This window comes from Narcine bancroftii, chromosome 2, assembly GCF_036971445.1.
Source record: "Narcine bancroftii isolate sNarBan1 chromosome 2, sNarBan1.hap1, whole genome shotgun sequence".
In the NCBI taxonomy this organism is placed as follows: Eukaryota; Metazoa; Chordata; class Chondrichthyes; order Torpediniformes; family Narcinidae; genus Narcine; species Narcine bancroftii.
The window spans coordinates 229611103-229630756 of NC_091470.1; the positions used below are offsets into that span (position 1 = coordinate 229611103).

Sequence of the window (19654 nt, forward strand, 5' to 3'; positions counted from 1 at the left end):
TTTCATTACTAAAGATATTATAACTTCTCTTAAAAAAGCATCAAAAAGCATTTTTGCCACTATTGCAGACCTGGAAGGACTGGGGTCACACCCTTTCAATGCTCCTCTGTGGGGTCCTACTGACTGCAGAATAGGTTTAAATTGTACATAAAACTGGGCAGTTTTTCCATCCATGTCCTTGTAAGTCTGGATCCAAAATGATGATACCCATATTTCGCAGCTCAGACTCCCAAGGGCTGTGGGCTGAGGTAGCAAATTGATGAATGGCACCAAAGCAGAAGAACACTGCTTTTTCACCTCCCTCCCCCACTCTCCTGCTGAGAAAGGCATTGAGAACATCAAAAAACCAAGGATAGGAATCATCTGCAAATATTACTGACATTATTTCTTGCAACATTTTGACAAAACAGTCTCTTTGTATGATTAACTGCAATATACCTGTACTTACAAAGAAATGAAATGACCAAAACTGTAACAAAAATGCTCAAATTTCTTGCAGCTCAAAAGCCACAGAAAATTAAAACCAAATAATTTTTTTTAAATTGGTCTTTTTTGGGGATCAGAGGTAATACTTCCATTCATACTGATATTTTAGGATTGAATGCAGATGGTAAAAAAAAATATTTATAGCAAGTTTTGAAATCACAAATTTTCCATTCATTTTTAGAAAATTTAAATGTAGGCATACAGCATGGTAACAGGCCCTTCCGGCCCACAATCCCATACCACCCAATTAGCCCGGTACGTTTTAAATGGTGGGAGGAAACTGGAGTACCTGGAGGAAACCCATGCAGACACAGGGAGAACATACAAATTCTTTACAGAGAGTATGGATCTCAAACCCTGGTCCTTATCGCAGGTGCTGTAAAAGTGTCACACTAACAGCTACTCTAACTGTGACACCCCTAAGAGATTAATTGCCTTAAAAATGGAAAACAATTTCAGTTCAATCAATTGCAATTCTGAAATTAAAACAAAAATGGAAAATATTGGGAATGCACAAGTCAAGCAAGATTTGTGGAGAAAAATAAACAAGATGGCAATGCCACTGGGCTGCCACTATTGCAGACCTGGAAGGACTGGGGTCACACCCTTTCAATGCTCCTCTGTGGGGTCCTACTGACTGCAGAATAGGTTTCTTTTTTTTTTTTTTCTTTCTTTGGCTTGGCTTCGCGGACGAAGATTTATGGAGGGGGTAAAAAAGTCCACGTCAGCTGCAGGCTCGTTTGTGGCTGACCAGTCCGATGCGGGACAGGCAGACACGATTGCAGCGGTTGCAAGGGAAAATTGGTTGGTTGGGGTTGGGTGTTGGGTTTTTCCTCCTTTGCCTTTTGTCAGTGAGGTGGGCTCTGCGGTCTTCTTCAAAGGAGGCTGCTGCCCGCCAAACTGTGAGGCGCCAAGATGCACGGTTTGAGGCGTTATCAGCCCACTGGCGGTGGTCAATGTGGCAGGCACCAAGAGATTTCTTTAGGCAGTCCTTGTACCTTTTCTTTGGTGCACCTCTGTCACGGTGGCCAGTGGAGAGCTCGCCATATAATACGATCTTGGGAAGGCGATGGTCCTCCATTCTGGAGACGTGACCCATCCAGCGCAGCTGGATCTTCAGCAGCGTGGACTCGATGCTGTCGACCTCTGCCATCTCGACGTTAGGGGTGTGAGCGCTCCAATGGATGTTGAGGATGGAGCGGAGACAACGCTGGTGGAAGCGTTCTAGGAGCCGTAGGTGGTGCCGGTAGAGGACCCATGATTCGGAGCCGAACAGGAGTGTGGGCATGACAACGGCTCTGTATACGCTTATCTTTGTGAGGTTTTTCAGTTGGTTGTTTTTCCAGACTCTTTTGTGTAGGTTTAAATTGTACATAAAACTGGGCAGTTTTTCCATCCATGTCCTTGTAAGTCTGGATCCAAAATGATGATACCCATATTTCGCAGCTCAGACTCCCAAGGGCTGTGGGCTCTGAGGTAGCAAATTGATGAATGGCACCAAAGCAGAAGAACACTGCTTTTTCACCTCCCTCCCCCATTCTCCTGCTGAGAAAGGCATTGAGAACATCCAAGCCTCCAGCTTGGGCCACACCAGGCCAGAGGCAACCAGCTTCTGGGAATCAGGCAGAAGGTTCAGGAAATGTTAAAATGCAAGGGTGAGCAGGGGTCCTGAGGAGTTTGGGCTTGGATGGCATCATAAAGCTTCAAGGGCTCAGAACCAGGGTCAAGAAGGTGCCTGGATTGGCTCATGCTTAGGTTCACTGCTGGACAGGTCAGGAGGCTGGGCAGCTACGGATGTTATAGAGACGCAGAAGGTGGTAATGGTATCCACGGACACTTGATGTCTCTGAAAGGACTGGTTTCCTTCTTGATTATGGTGCATTATTAGTTGCACCTCTGTGCATTTATAGGGCAAACAAAGGAAATTAGTAATTTGTTCATGACAGCCAAAGGAATTCTGAAATAGACTGAAAAGCAGAACTATTGAATTATCATGAGTTCCTCATGACGTAAAGTTAACATTGCTGACTAATTCTAAAAATATTTTTAGTGCCTCCTTCCATTTGGTATTGCTAGCTCCCATTGGTACCTACTCCATTCATTACAAAGGTTATAATTGCAGAAACACCTCAAACTATCACAAACTTGATTTTTTCTGGTAGTTGGGGAGAAAAATCAGAATTGTGGAAACAGAAGGCAGCCAATTAGGCCACTCCGTCTCTGCTATTTAAAAACAAGTTATCCAACCATATCCCACCTTCTGTAAGTTATCTATCCTGCTGGTCACAGCTCTTCCAAGTTCACAACTTTGTCTCTTGAGCCTTTCAAACACCAAACAGTGGATATTTTTCCTCATCACCTCTCTAACTCTTCTACAAATTAGACTCTATAGACTGAGTTTGCCCAAATATTTATCCCATACAACACAATTAAGTTTCCCTTCAGCCTTTTAGTCAAAAATACTGCACTCATCAAAAACAAAGATGCTGGAAACACTCAAGATGTTACATCTGCAGAGAGTAAAACAGAAAACACCATTTCAGGTAGATGACCTGCCTTTATCAATCCTCTTCAAAAAAGGTAATGAAGTTTGTCAGGACAATCTTCTTTTAGGAAATCCCTGATTAATCTGTGTCTTTCCAACTGAAGTTTCATCCTGTCCTATTATTTTGCTACCAAAGTTTTCATTTTTTTCCTTTGATAAGAAACAGAACAATGTTTGCAAGTTTCTCATCCTCCTGCACCACCCTGGTGAACATGGAGAATTGAAAGACTGCAGCCTCTCCAAATTTAACAGCTTGAGCTTGCTTTACTCAAGTGTATTCAAATTCCTTAAATGAGTTGGATAGTCTGTAGATACCATGATTGGAGCTGGATAAACTCTGCATGTTATGGAGCACTCCTTATGTAGGAAAGACTTTAACCAATGTTTTGGTCCCAAACCTTTCATCAGGGTATGCTCAAAAAGCTGGAAGCATCTGAATAAAATAGTGGGAGGAGTGAAAGTGGAGGAGAGCAGGCCCACATGCATAAGGTCTATGGTGGATATGAGTGGGAGGCAAAAGAGAAAAATCTGGGAAGTAAAAGAAAAAGGAGATAGCTCTCTGAATGGAGAGGGAAGGGGATTGAGAGCTGAAGGAAAGGAGACAAAGGGATAGGGAAAGAAGAGAAAAAGACAGGGGAGGGGGCTAACAGAAACCAGAAGTCCATCGGGATGGAGAGTGCCCAGACGGAATATTGGGTGTTGTTCCTCCAATATGCAGATGGCCATGGACATGGGATTGGGGCATGAAAATCAAATGGTTGTCCACTGGGAGGTCCCCACTATTGCAGTTGACAGAGTAAAGATGCTCAGCGAAGCGATCTCCCAGCCTGTATCCAGTCTCCTCCGACGCAGAGGAGGCCACAACAGGAGGACTGGATGCTATAGATGACCCCTGCGGATTCACAAGTGGAGTTTTGCTTCACTCAGAAGGGCTGTTTGGGGTCCAGAATGGTGGAGAGAGAGGAGGTGTGGATGAAAGTGTGGCATTTCCTGTGGTCAGAAGGGTATGTACCAAGGGGGTGATTAGTGGGTAGGGGCGAGTGGTCAAGGGAGTCACAGAGGAAGGGATCCCTGCGGAAGATGGAGCGGGAAAGAGGTGGGATCACGTTGTAGGTGGTGAAAATGTAGAAGACAACAAGTTGGATACTGAAGCTGGTGAGGTGGTAGGCGACGACATGGGGGAAAAACCTGTCCTTGTGTCTATGGATGGAGGGATCCAAGGAAGAAATGCAGGAAATAGAGGAGATGCAGGTAGTTGATGGTGGTACATTTTTTTGAAGGAGGACATCACGGATGATCTGAAATGGAAGATTTCATCCTGGGTCCAGATGCAATGGAGATGGAGAAATTGAAAGAAAGGAATATAATCTTTACTGGGGTAGGCTGTGGAGAATAGTCAAGGTAACTCTGGGAGATAGTGGGCTTGTAGAAAATGTCTATAGACGGTTTGTCTCCTGAGATGGAGGCAGTGAGATTGAGAAAGGGGAGAGTGTTGCTAGAGATGGAGCAAGTAAATTTGAGGTCTAATTGAAAGATAGCAGCAAATAGATGAAGTTAATGAGCTTTTCATGGATGCAGGAGACAGCACCAATGTAGTGGAGGAAGAGTTGAGTATCAATGCAGTGTGGCGGTACGCCATTAGGTAGGTGAACTGGCCCTGCTTGTAATGCACGCGGCGGGGCAGCCGTCCAAAATGGCACTGACGGGGATTCCTCCCGACTTCGGCACCGGGCTCAGAAGCCCACGGTTGGCGACCCACATGACACCCCGGTGATGTCGGGGTCCCCCCTCGGCGTGGTTCTCAGTCAGGTCCATCCGGGCTGGGATTACAAGACCAGCCAGGCAGCCTGCAATAAATCAGTTCTGCTCACTGAATTCAACCCATCTGGTTGTGTAATCCTTCAATTAGCAGCGTAGCCGCCGCTACAATTGGTGACCCCAATAGGTTCAAACGTCTTTGAACCCAACAGGAACGACCCTTTGATCAACGCTATAGCCATCAAGCTTCCTAACTTCTGGGTTCAGGAGCCAGAGACATGGTTCAGCCACGCAGAGGCTCAGTTTCACCTCCATCAGATTTCATCGGATTCGACCAAGTTTTACCATGTGGTCATCGCCTTGGACAAGGCCACTGCCAAACAAGTGCTGCATCTCGTTCACCACCCACCCGCGGAAGATAAGTACGGGACCATCAAGCGGGTGTTCACCGGCTCCCTCGGCCTCTCCAGGCGCCAGCGTGCTGCTCGGATGCTGGGCCTTGGGGGACAGAACTCCAAACGAATTGATGGACGAGATTCTCGCGTTCATGGGTGATAACACCATGAACGCATCTTCCTCTACCATCTGCCTGAAGACATCCGGCCGTTATTGTCCCAGGAGAGCTTTGTTGACCCTAGGCTCAAGAGCTATGGGTTGAACGATTCCTGGAGGGCTCAGCAGTCCAGCAGGTTACGAGTCACGGGCATGACCATGCTAAGCCTTCCTCTAGCGCTGCGGTGGAACACCTGGCCCCTTCCTCCACTACATTGGTGCTGTCTCCTGCATCCATGAAAAGCACCTGCCACGAAACTGGGTGGCGGTGTGGGGTGTGAGGAGGATGTCAGGAAAATGCAGAGGGACTTGGACAGGTTGGGGGAGTGGGCTGCTGAATGGAAGATGACGTTCAATGTAAGCAAATGTGAGGTTATCCATTTTGTGGGCAATAATAGGAAAGCTGAGTATTATTTAAATGGAGACAAGCTAGGGAGTGGGGAGGAGCAAATGGATCTGGGAGTACTTGTTCACCGGTCACTGAAGACTAGCATGCAGGATCAGAAAGCTGTGAAGAAGGTTAATGGCATGTTGGCTTTCATAAAGAGGGGATTGGAGTATAGGAACAGAGACGCCCTTCTGCAGTTGTACAGGGCCCTGGTGAGACCCCACCTGGAGTATTGCGTCCAGTTCTGGTCTCCAATTTTGAGGAAGGATATACTAGCTATAGAGGGTGTGCAGCGCAGATTTACAAGGTTAGTTCCAGGGATGGCGGGGTTGACATATGCTGAAAGGCTAGAAAAACTGGACTTGTATCCGATGGAGTTTAGAAGGATGAGGGGGGACATGATTGAGGTATACAAAATTATCAGGGGGATAGACAGGGTGAAGTCGGATTACTTGTTCCCAATGATGGGGGAGACGAGGACTAGAGGGCATAGTTTAAGAATACAGGGTAGGCCCTTTAGGACGGAGATGAGAAAACATTTTTTTACCCAGAGAAGTGTGAATCTGTGGAATGCTCTGCCACAGAGGGTGGTAGAGGCAGATTCGCTGATTATGTTCAAAAGAGAGTTAGATAAGACTCTAGTGGGCAAAGGAGTTAAGGGTTATGGGGATAAGGCTGGAAAGGGGTACTGATGGTAGTGATCAGCCATGATCTGTAAAATGGCGGTGCTGGCTCGACGGGCCGAAGGGCCTACTCCAGCTCCTATTGTCTATTGTCAAAGAGCATAGCCAGAAGCAAGTCATCCACTTCAGGCCTCTGCTTCTTCCACCAGCGCTGGGGAGCCAAGGTTCGGAAATGTCATCAGCTCTACTGGTTCCAGGGAAACGAGCAGGCCGGTCGCTGTTAATGGCTCCAGCGGTTAGCCAAGAACACAGCCTTCTCTACCTGTGGGATTCAGTCAGCGGCCGACGCTTCCTCATCGACACTGGGGCCGAGATCAGCGTCATCCTGGCCACAGCCATCGAGTCCCGGAACCGGCCTAGAGGACCTCCCCTCTGTGCAGCCAATTTGACGGAGATCCAAAAGTATGGAGACAAGACCGTCCACTTCTAGATCGGCCAGCGGAAGTTCTCGTGGAGGTTCACCATTTCGTCCCTCCCAACCACCATCCTGGGTGTCAACTTCCTCCTCACCCACGGACTCCTGGTCGACATTTGAGGTAGGCGACTGGTAGATGCCCGTACCTTCCAATCCATTCACCTCAATGCCTCCTGCACAGAGCAGCCGCAGATGGCCATGGTCAGCACACCCAAGGATGAGTTTCAGCGTATCCTGGACGCAGTTCTCTGCCGCCTCACCACACCACGGGGTGTTTCATTACATCCCCACGCCAAGGCACGCTGGCTCCCGCCGGATAAGGTCCAGATAGCGAAGGAAGAGTTCTAGCATCTGCAGGAGCTGGGGACCATTCGACGCTCTGACAGTCCTCGGGCCTCACCACTCCACCTGGTCCCGAAAGCCTCCGGCGGCTGGTGCCCCTGCAAAGATTATCAACGGCTTAACGATGCGACAGTACCTGACCGTTACCCGATCCCTCACATCCAGGACTTTACGGCTAACCTGCATGGCGCAAGGTTGACCTGGTGCGCGTATATCACCAAATCCCAGTGCACCCCGAGGACATACCCAAAACAGCCATCATCACCCCCTTCGGCTTGTTAGAGTTCCTACGCATGCCATTCGGGCTCAAGAATGCCACCCAGACCTTCAGCACCTGATGGACACAGTGGGCAGGGATTTGAATTTCGTATTCATTTACCCGATGACATCCTTGTCGCCAGCAGAGACCGGGAACAACAAAAGTCTTCTCCCGACTGGCCGACTTTGGCCTAGCGATCAATCCGGCCAAGTGCCAGTTCGGGAAATAGTCCATGCAGTTCCTGGGCCATACCATCACGGCCGAAGGAGCCACACCTGCCGCTACGAAGGTCACTGCAATCAGGGAGTTCCCACGCCCGGACAACCTCAAGGGGCTAGAGGAGTTCGTGGGTATGGTCAATTTCTATAACCGCTTCATTCCAGGTGCTGTGCGCATCATGCAGCCGCTCTTTGCCCTCATCGCGACCAAAAACAAGACATTCGCTTGGACTCCAGAGGCCAGCAGGGCATTTGAAGCCATGAAAGATGCCCTCACAAAGGCTACCCTGCTCGTCCACCCATGCACCGACCTGCATATGGCGCTCTCCGTCGATGCTTCTGCCACAGCCATCGGTGCTATCCTGGAGCAGTAGGTGAACGGACAGTGGAAACCACTGGCATTCTTTAGCCAACTTCTTTGCTCACCAGAGGGCAAGTATAGCACTTTCGATCATGAGTTGCTGGGTATGTACCAGGTGGTGCGTCATTTCCACTATTTCTTGGAGGGGAGGCCTTTCACCATTTTTACTGACCACAAACCCCTCACTTAGGCGCTCGCTATGGCAAGAGATCCCTGGTCGGCCCGCCAACAGCATCACCTCTCCTTTGTGTCGGAGTTCACCACCAACATTCGGCACAAGGCGGGGGAAAGACAACGTGGTCGCTGACGCACTCTCACGACCGGCCATTTGCACGCTGACACCCGGCCTCGACTTCGACCAGCTTGCCTGGGACCAGAAGTCTGACGAGGAGACGCGGGCCGACAGGACTATCATCACGGGCCTGCGGTTCCAGGACCTCCTGTCTCCTCATGGTGAGGGCACCGTCCTGTGCAATGTCTCCATGGGCACCCCGCGACCAGTGGTTCCCTAGCAGTGGTGCAGGTAAGTCTTCCACCTTATCTATGACCTTTCCCACCCTTCCATTAGGTCCACGGTCCGTATGGTGGCAGAACGTTTCGTCTGGCATGGGCTTCGGAAGCAGATTGCAGACTGGGCCAGAACCTGCACCCATTCCCAGCTTTCCAAGGTACACAGGCACACCAGAGCCCCTGTACAAGATTTCAAACACATCCGGGAACGGTTCACCCACATAAATGTGGACATCGTCGGACCCTTACCCGTTTCCAGAGGTAACCGTTACCTTTTCACAGTGGTAGACCACACCACTCATTGGCCCGAGGCAATCCCGATGCCAGATGCCTCCACGGACTCCTGCTCCCGAGCACTTTTGAATGGTTGGGTTGTCCAGTTCGGCATCCCGAAACACCTCACCAGTGATCGGGGTGCCCAGTTCACCTCTGAGCTCTGTGCATAGCTCGCCAACAGGCTGGAGATTGAGCTACATCACCCCACAGCCTATTACCACAGGCCAATGGGCTAGTTGAGCGATTGCTCTGCCACCTAAGTCTGCACCTATGGCCCACCTCACCAGCTCCGACTGGGTGGATGAGCTGCCTTGGGTGCTCCTGGGCATCTGCTCGACACCCAAAGACCTACAGGCATCATCAGCTGAGCTGGTCTACGTTGCACCATTAGCCCTACCCAGTGAGTTCATCAATGCACCTCACAACCCCCAGCAGTCACTGCATGGTGCACTTCCCCCACCTCCTGGCTCAATTGGATTCCTTCACATCCCTACCGCAGCCCAGACACGGCCTGTTACGTCCCCAGTGAGCTGTACTCCGCAGAATATGTTTTTATCAGATGGGGCCTGTCTATAGCACCTCTACAAAGACCATAAGCCATTAGGCAGGCAAACCGGTCCCGCTTGTCATGCAAGTGGCGGGGCAGCTGGTCAGAATGGCGCCGTCAGGGGTTTCCTCCCGACCTCGGCACCGGGCTCAGAAGCCCGCGCTTGGCGACCCACGTGACGCCCCGGGCTGGGAGTACAAGGCCAGCCAAGCAACCTGCAATAAATCAGTTTTGCTCACTGAACTCAACCCGTCTGGTTGTGCATTCCTTCAGTTAGCAGTGTAGCCACTGCTACAGCAGTATAGGAAGAACTCATTGGTTACATATCTTTGCTACATAAGGAATGCATGCAACTTGCGGAGTTCCTCCAGCACTTTTGTGTACTGACAGTCCTTAAAACCCCTTTTAATATGTGGCTCCCACCCTACAATTTTACATTTTCTTCAAATTCAACACTGACAACATTTCCCTCTTCACTTAAGATAATCACAATGCATTAAGAACCATAGTGTCCACTTATTTTTTGGCCACAAATATTCTTGATTTTATTTACAGTATATGCCGTTTTATAGAACAACTCTGTACAGGACAACCCCTGGAATTTCCACCTAAAATGTTGTTTCTGAATGATACCCTTTGTACAAGGACCCCCGCCCAAAACATCTGGCACTTACCTCTGACCAGTGGTTGGTGTTATAAGGAAATCACAATATTTTACAAATTATCATTTAAAGCAGGGGTCCCAAAACTTTTTAGACCATTGACCCCTTAATGGAAAACTTGGTCCCTCATCAACCGCCAGGCATGGAATCCCAGCGCTAGACGGGGCTCTGGGTGAAAACACTCGCTCAGATGAAGTGATTGAGAAGGAACCTGCCACAACACAGAGTGGGTGAACAGATCCAAGGAATGTCCACTGTCAGAGCACGTCCGGGGACACCACCAGCGCACAGAACCATGGCATGAAGCTTGAAAATTGAACCAACTCGAGGGGAGAGCCACGTAAATTCCAACCTGTAACACCTCTGCACTTGGAATTCCTGGGCAACCAGTAAGGATGATAACCAATCATCAGCCTAACTTCACCTTCAATTGGATTTCACTGCATAAAAGCCCAGAGGCACAGCATTTATTAAACATCACGGGCAGAAGTAAAAAAAATATAGTGCTACAGGTTATTCACTAACAAACTTTAACATTTAGATAAATGAAGTTCATATTTTCTCTCTCTCTCTCTCTCTCTCTCTCTCTAATCCCATAAGGCTAACTTCTGGTGCAGAGGTGAATTTCACCTCTGAAACCATGCATCAAGTATTCCATCTTCAAGGCGGAATCTCGAGCCTTATTGTGCTTGGACGTGTAAATCTGCCCTCCTTGTTAAATGGGGAGAGCACATATCTCAGATTGTCAGATATCAATTCAGCCAAACATGGATCAAACATATGGTGGACATTTCCATACCTGCACTCAGCTGGACACAGATATCTTGTCTTTTTTTTTAATCAAGTAAAACATAAATGATTTTTTCCATTACCAAACAAGTTTTCATCTCATCATGCCATCTATTAATATCAATCACATTAGCATTTTTCCACGTACTTGCTATACATTTTTTTGCTACAGATAAAGCTAAATATATGAAAGCAATCTGAAATTTATCTAATCCCAAAGGCTTCAACTTACCCAACAAAAATATTGTCAGGTCTAGAAGTATTTGAATCTTATACAAATATTCCAAAAACAATTGAATTGCTTTCCAAAAAGATTGTATATGTACACATAACCAAACAGCATGAAAAAAAGTTCCAATCGAATTACCACATCTAAAACAAGAGTCTGATTAACTGAAACCATTTTTTTTTTTAAACTTTTCAGGTGTTAAATACAATTGATGTAAAAAATTGTAATTAACCATTGCATAACAAACATTTATGAATCTAGTAACACTATCATGACAGATATCTAACCAATCATCCTCAGAAAAAATAAAATTAATATCCTTTTCCCATTTAATCTTAGATCTATCCCATCCCTTTTTTCAAATTCTCTCATGTAATATTTGGTACATCAATGAAATATATCCCTTCTTTGGTACAATCACAAGAAAAGATTCAAATTTAGTCAATTTAGGTAAAGTCCTATCTCTACCAAATATTTGTTTTACTAAAGATCGAAGTTGATAATAAATGAATAAAGAATTCTCATTAATACCAAAATCTTCCCTCATTTGATTAAAGGATAAAAATTTACCTTCTTTAAAACAATCCCCCAAATTTTTTATATCTTTAGATTTCCAATGTAATAAACATTGATTATGCATTGAAAAAGGAATAAGTTGATTATTATATAATGGTGTTAAAGTCAATAATTTACCCTGAGAAAACTATCGTTCTATTTTTCCTCATCCATAACTTCATTAAATGCTTTAGTATAGGCACATTATATTGTTGTAATAAATTTAAATTCCATCGAAACAAAAATTGATGCATTTCAAATTCAAAAATATTCGCCATCTCAATTTTAGCCCAACTAGGGGGCCAATTCAAATCCATTAAAGAACTAATAAATTTAAATTGAGCTGCTTCATAATAATTTTGAAAATGTGGTAAACGTAATCCACCTAATGCATATTTCCAAGTTAACTTATTCAAGGCTACTCTCGGAAATTTACCCTTCCATAAAAATTCCCTAACCATTTTATTTAAATCTCGGAAAAAATTCTTATTAGGTAAAGACGGAATTGAATGAAACAAATATTGTATACGTGGAAAGATATTCATTTTAATTGTATTTATTCTTCCAACTAAATTTATAGGAAGATCCTATAGACCCGTCATCACCAGGTGATTTTCCATCTGGCATTTACAACATAGCCAATTTAATTTCTAAATCAGTAAAAAGAGCCTCCAGCTCCAATACATCTTATTTTTCTAATCTTGGCCTATTGGCCTATACTTCTTCAACAGCGATAAAAAGGAGTCAATCGATCCATTCTCCTGTTTTTCCTCAGAAGTATATAATTTCTTATAAAATGAGAAAAACTCATTATTAATCTCACGAGGTTTGTAAGTAAGTCGAATTTCGTCTGACTGCATTAATAAACCCTTGATACCTGTTCTTTCTTTAACTGCCATGCAATTGATAATTGATAAGATTGCAACAGATTGTATTTCAATTTCAATATGGACAACTCTATTTTCTGTCACATCTCTCTGAAATTCCTTTTCTAATTCATCAATCTGTTTCTCTAATTCAAGGCTCTCGGTTGAATAATTCTTTTTAACCTTAGAGGTATAACTAATTATTTGACCTCTCAAGTAAGCTTTCATAGCATCCCACAATATAAATTTATTCTGAACAGAATTAACATTCTCTTCCAAGAAGAAATTGATTAAATACAACAAGGAATGATCTGAAATTCTGCTTGCAATATTTTTCCCTGTAAATGTGCCGATACTAAAAAAAAAATTCTAGAAAAAGATTCATGTCTAAATGAATAAAAAGAGAAATCCTTCTCTGGTGGGTTGAGACGTCGCCAAATGTCCACTAAATTAAAATCTTTCATCAAAGCTCAAATTTGAATTGCCATTTTGGATTTTTTAACATTTTTTGGAAGTTTATCTAATAAAGGTTCTAAAACACAGTTCAAATCTCCTCCAACCAGAACATTTTCATTAGCTTGTTCCAGAAGCAAAAATGCATCCGAAATAAATGCTTCATCATCCACATTCGGTGCATAAATGTTGAGTAAAGTCCAAAATTCATTAAAAATCTTACAATTGAATTTAAGAATACGTCCTGCATTCATTTCCATTGATTGTAATTCAAAAAGATAAATTTTTATGAATCAAAATTGCTACTCCCTTAGCTTTAGAGTTAAATGAAGAAAAAAAACATGTCCAACCCAGTCCCTCTTCAATTTCATACTTTCTTTTTCATTCAAATGTGTCTCCTGTTAAAAAGCAATATCAATTTTCATCTTTTTGATATATGCCAAAACTCTCTTATGCTTGATCGGGTTGTTTAATTCCTGAACATTAAAAGTAGCAAATTTCAAATTTGACATATCTAATACAATTACTAAATACCAAAAATAATCACAAAATTAATAAGAAAGAAAAAAAAATTATGTATAGGACCCCCAAATTAAAATATTTAGGCCCTCCAAATAAAATTCGTTAATAAGAAAAAAAACCCCAAAAAACTACCAAAAGGTAGTAACTCCCTAAAAAAACTGGGTGTGGATTACCCACTAGTGACTGATGACTAACCAGATGGTGAACTCATTTCAAGAGTAGATGAACTCTTTCCATTCCCGTTCTTTCCACTTCTGCCATTTTTCCCATTTCCAAGACCGTCAGATTTTCTTTTAGGACATAATGGTGGACTTCTTCTTTGTCCTCTGACATCTGGTACTGATTTAGCAAAAACCATTGCTTCATGCTCACTCTCAAAGAATTGAGACTGATAGTTTCCATAAAACACTTTCAACACAGGATAACGAAAAGCAAATTTGTAACCTTTACGCCATAAAACATCTTTAACTGGATTAAATTCACAGCAGCGTCTGATGACATCTTGACTCAAATCAGGGTAGAAGAAAACTCTACTATTCTGAACCATCATTGGAGCTTGCATTTTGAACTGCAAGTCGAAGAATTGTCTCTCTATCCAGACAGTTCAAACAACGAACTAACACAGCTCTTGGGGTTGACCAGGTAGGGGGGGGGGTTCTTCTTAAAACTCTATCCAATATCAATCCATCAGGAAAAGACTCTTCTCCTAACATTTGGGAAATCCAATTTTTAAAAAAATTTGACAGGATCTTGACCTTCGAGCAAACCCACAATTTTCACGTTATTTCTTCTGCTTTGATTTTCCAAATAGTCTATTTTTTTTTGTTAATTCTCTTTCCCGGGCTCCTAAATCTTTAACCAATTTTTCCACCTTTATTATTGTTTCTGTATTGGATTGTACCTGTTGTTTACATTCAGAAAAGGAAGCTTCAAATTTTTAAGTTTTCCCAATTTTCTTTAGCTTCTGGCTTAACCACAGTTAGGTCTGAGCTCATATCAGTATTCATTTGAACCAGCTGGTTCAATTGACCAGTAATGATATCCAAATAAGAAGCAATACCTTCAAAATCATATAAAAAAAGTTGAGATGCAATTTGGAATGCAGAATCCGGTTCTGTAATTTGTAACTCACTTTCTTCCAGCTCTTCTTCCATTTCCTGTGCAGTTGGAGAGTAAGGTAAGTCCTCTTCTAGTTGTACTTCAAAAGGCAGCATTCTAGTCGTTTTGCTGTGAGTTTGGACACCCAATGACGACCCCCCCCCCCCCCCCCGACTTCCTCAGGGGGTCGTCGCTGCCCTCCCCCCGCAGACCATTTTAAAATAAAATTATGGAATCCTCTGTAATTAGCAGCATTACTCAAGCCCAGTCACTATAGACTGGGTGTCTAGCATCATAGTTCTCTTCCTCCGTGCTCCCATCTCTTCCAACGGGGTTATTCTTTATGACAAGCCTCTAGGCTCGTGCCCAACTTCTCGGGAGCGCGCTCCTTCCTCCACAAAACGGGTCGAACCAGCGCCATCTTGAGACTGGTGAATGGCTATTACTTTAACCTTTGTCCCCACTGGCGATTGTTGAGGCTTGGGGATTGCTGAAATCGAATCCGAGGCCGTTTCAAGTCGTTTAGGCCCCAATTCTTCTGCACTTCGAAACTGTATTTTCTTTTGTAACTGAGACTTAGTTTTTTTTTTACATTAGCAGCCATAATGGCTCACCAAAATATCAAACTCAAAATTAAAATTTTAAAATTAAAAATAAAGGGTTAAAAAATGGATACTTAAAAGTCTGTCCAGAGAGGACAGGGATTACACGTCTAGTCTCTAGGCCATCTCGCCACGCCCCCCCCCCACCCCCCCCAGATATCTTGTCTAAATGCAGGACAAGTTTAGAGAGTGGGTTGCTCATATTATTCACTTGGAGCCTGGTTAGGCTGTGTGAGGTTTGAAATGTAACCGGCTCCCTGTCTTGGCTGAAAGTCAGGTATCATGATTGATAACGTGCTTTCAGTGGCACTTTAGTAGCCGGTTAGCATGGCTGCTTGTTCCAAACTGATTTATGCAGTAACTGAACCGGCACCTCAGAACCTAGTTGGCCGCAGCAGCCTTTCGCTGTTACACTAAATACCCAGGATCATTTGTAATGCTAAAACAGTAAATGCCAGTGTATCTGGATCAGCAGAAGTCTAAACAAATAATTAAGGATAACAGGGAACAATTTGGGGTTATTACTTCCTGTAAAAATGCTTTCAGCATTTGTCTTTTTGGTGCATCTCTCACACATTATTTTCTGACGCAAATAAGAATTGTGGTGTTGGAAAAATGAAATGAGACAATGTGCAACTAATGAGTTTGACTAGGCAGTTGTTCACCTCAATCCCCAGCTAGCGTCTTGCTCGAGGCTTGTGCTACGGTATAAGTAATGAATTTAAATTTGTCTCCATTGTGATGCTTCACACGAACTGCACTGCTGCAGCACCTAATATGAGTGGGAACAACTATTTACTTTCATTATTTAGAAGAGGAACACAAAATATAATAAAACACGAATTGTCTGTTTATATAGAGTTTGTGTATAAATGTTATAGCTGTCAAGGTGATAATTGTCAGATATTGTGGGCCAAATGGTCTGTTTCCATGCTGTCCTGTTCTCTGTACATCACCTGAATATTCAGACCTGGAAGCCATTCCTTGGAACTTCAAGTTCAGGGCTGATTTTGCTCTGTATCCTGAAGCTAGCCTTCTCTCTCACTTTGGACTAAATTCGATCGATGTATGTTATATTAAAATGTGCCAAGGTCCTTCTTCAGACTATGAATTCAAACAGCAGTTAGATTTATGGTCCATTGCAGTCCTTTGCCTGACTCAACTGATCAGTTGTATTGATACAATTCGGACAGTAAGGTGGCCACAGATCTCTGGTTGCAGTCGGTCTGATGAGAAATTCGAGTGCACCTATCTGTAACACTTCACAACGCTTGGCAGGGTAGGGGGGGGGGGGGGGGGCTACCAAACGGACAAAGAATACATACCCTTGTGAGGAGCTGGGGTGGCGGGCGCTACCAAACATACAAAGAATACATATTTCTTTCTCCTACGCTCAGTCCATCCTTCCGTTTGCTCTCAACATATTCAATGGCTAAAGCCAAATACAACATGGCGGCCACCAAGACCTGCTCTTGTGAGAGGTTGGTCACCACTGTCAAAGGCGCTTTTTTCCGTTGATCCGCACCTGCTTTCCACCACAAAAGTTCAAATGACCCCCCCCCCCCCCCCCCCAGCATTATCAACCCCCTGGCATTTGTTGACCCGATGGATAGGCCCATCGGCCACTCCAGGGGTTGATATTGACCACATTAGACACCCCTAATTTATAGGTTTAAATTTTATTTGGATGTTTTGAAATAAATTACTGTTGGCTTCTGTAACTTGCCGTTTAAAGTCTGTACCAAGCTGACAGCAGTTGGACTGGGCGGATGACCCCACAGAGGAGAGCTGAGACTTTGAAAATAACTAACAGACACATGCGAGATTGTGTCGGAGCTGGCACAATCTTGGTGGTGTTACGATTCGTCATCAAAGTAGGAATTTTAGACCTGATGTATAGGATGACCAGATTTTAAGGTGAAATGTTTAAATTTCACAGATTATCCTATACAACGTCACACACAGTATCCTTTGATTTATAGAATAGACTCTGAACCATTTTTACGATATTTTTCATACTTTTCTCTTTCCCTTTTGATTAATTTTGTGAACTCCTAGGTTTTCTGCTGGTTCTTCAGCTCTCAACAAGTTTTTTGTCTTACTTTCTATGTGCTTCATCATCTATGGGGGCTCTTAATTGGCAACCCCCCCCCGCAATAAAATGTTAACCATGACATGAAATACATTTACAAACCAGAAGTTTCAAACACAAAATGTATTACAGTACAACTCCAATTATCTGAAAACGTGTTTTTTTGAAAACTCGTCATAAAAAAAAACAGCCCAGTAGCAACAACAAATCATTTGCAACAGTGTTTAAACAACAATCTCACTAAAAAATGCTGGCTGCCGCCAATCACTGACACCTCCCCACCAAACCTGGTGCCTGAGGTACCCGCTGCCCCTGGTCAATTCGGCTCCAAAAATTTTTTTCGGATAAATGAGGATTTTGGTGAATCCAATTTCAAATAATCAAGCTTCAACCGTGCAAGGATGAATTTATCAAATTCCACAATCCTGATTGCTTCCAAGTTTAATAGCATCCATAATCATTATGAATATACATTTTTTTTTAAATCAAGTTTTCAAATTTATCCATTGCCTTTCCAAACTCAATCACTGAAACCCTTGTGCAATACTTCTCTCAGTGTCTGTTTATACTTCCAAAACCACACCTCACCCATGATGCTACTTGTTAACCCTAACCCTAAACTCCATATTCTTGCAACGAGCTTTCAATCCAGTTCCTTCCACAAGGCCCCATTTACTGGTCTCAAACATTGACCTGTACTGCCAATTAGCCTCCCAGCCCTCAACTGCATGAGCCACTAAATACCTTTTCTTGATTTTATAAAACATTGTCAAGCATTTCCCTGGATCATTATATGTAAATAAAGTTTCAACAAATGGGGATTTGATTTTACTTAAATTAAAAGTTTGGAATCAATTTTCTCTTTGTTGCAAAATGTGACATTGTACTGATGGAATGTGACAGAATACCAATTTGCACACTTAAAAAAAAGTGTACATGCATTTTCACTTATTTAGTCTGTTTCCTTAGAATTATTAAATTGGTATGTACCAATTAAAAAATTCAAACTATTCTCTAAAACTGACTTAATACCAACATTCTAGCCATGGACGAATTCCAAAATTGATTTAAGTCACAAAGAAAATTCTAACTTGCCCCCTACAAAAATATTATCTTAGTATAAAACCCAGCTTTTTATCACTGACTTTGAAAAAGAATTTGACATGTGTGCCTAATTTTAAAAAAAATGATTTGGTGATAACAAAAAAAATTCCACTACAACAAATGAATTATGAGGCGCAAGAACAACTTATTCAACAATACTTTTGTTGCTTTCATTTTAACCAATTTCTCCGTGGAAGGCATTATTAAATGCTATGAAGACTTCTCAGCTGACATTACATATTAGATAGCCACTTATATGGCAGATTTTAATTTCACTTGTAGTTCCACGACAAAAAAATTCTGTCTGCATTTTCTAGTCAATAAAAATTGTCAGAGCAAAAGAAAGAGAAAAAGTTACTTTTATTCAACTTTAGTAAAACTTACATGGACAAGTTGGGAGATGGAATACCACCACTATCAGCTGGGGTCCCAAGGAGGCTCGGCGTTAAAGTCGAACTGTTCTCTGTAGAGTGCTACTCCCAGACCTTCTGGGTAATTGTTATACACCCGAACAGAAATTCTGCCCTGTAAAAAAGTGAATAAAACATATAAGCACCTGCAGACAGCCAAGTATAATAAATTTGGTTTAAAGCACCTTTTCATTGTTCAAACTAATTACGAACTGCTGTTGTACCAAAAGAAAAGGTGCATGTTCAAAAAAAGGGACAAAGAGAACACAACAAATCATTATTAAACTAACTTGCATCTATTTCTCTTTGAAATGTTGATTAGTTTGATGTAATTATCTGATGTTTTCCTAGATAGTCCACAAAACTCAACTGTACTGGTTTTGGATTAGAAAATCATGTCATTTCCTAATAATTTACCTGCTAATCAGGAAGTTTTAAAGCAGGATGCTATCAATTGACAGAATTTGGTGTTCGTCAATCATGTTGGGTCCTGAACTGTTCCATGAATATGAGTGATCTGGATCGAGTAGAACACATTTATTTAAGTGTAAAGGAATGAAAAGCCGCAAACATTAAACAAGTTTTAAGGGTAAAACTGACAGGTAGAGTTTGGCAAAGAAGCCAAGGAAAATGAAGTGGAATAGATTCTTCATGGTAATAAACTAGTTAGTGAAGAACATTTGGGTTTGTGAGCCAATCTACACAAATTTCTAAAAGATCGCAAACAGACACAAAGTAATCACAAAGGCCAACTTAATTTTACTTTGAAAATTCGGAGAGCCAATGCTGAAAGTCTGCACTGTGACGGAATATTTGAGAATGTGTTTGGGAGATAAATTGGTAAAATTAGAGAAGGTTACACACATTCACATACTTCACAACAGATACTATTTGAAATACTGAAGAATTCATATTCCGTGACTTTACAGAAA

The 19654-nt window shown here is 43.0% G+C and overlaps 1 protein-coding gene across 1 annotated transcript in view; it reads right to left on the bottom strand.

Moving 5' to 3' along the window:
- LOC138755128 (antizyme inhibitor 1-like) overlaps positions 1–19654 on the bottom strand; it is a 56432-nt gene that overhangs the window by 24197 nt on the left and 12581 nt on the right. Inside the window, exon 2 of the mRNA XM_069920483.1 lies at positions 18697–18837. The gene's annotated coding sequence lies outside the window, so the exon portion shown is untranslated. The remainder of the gene's footprint in view (positions 1–18696; positions 18838–19654) is intronic.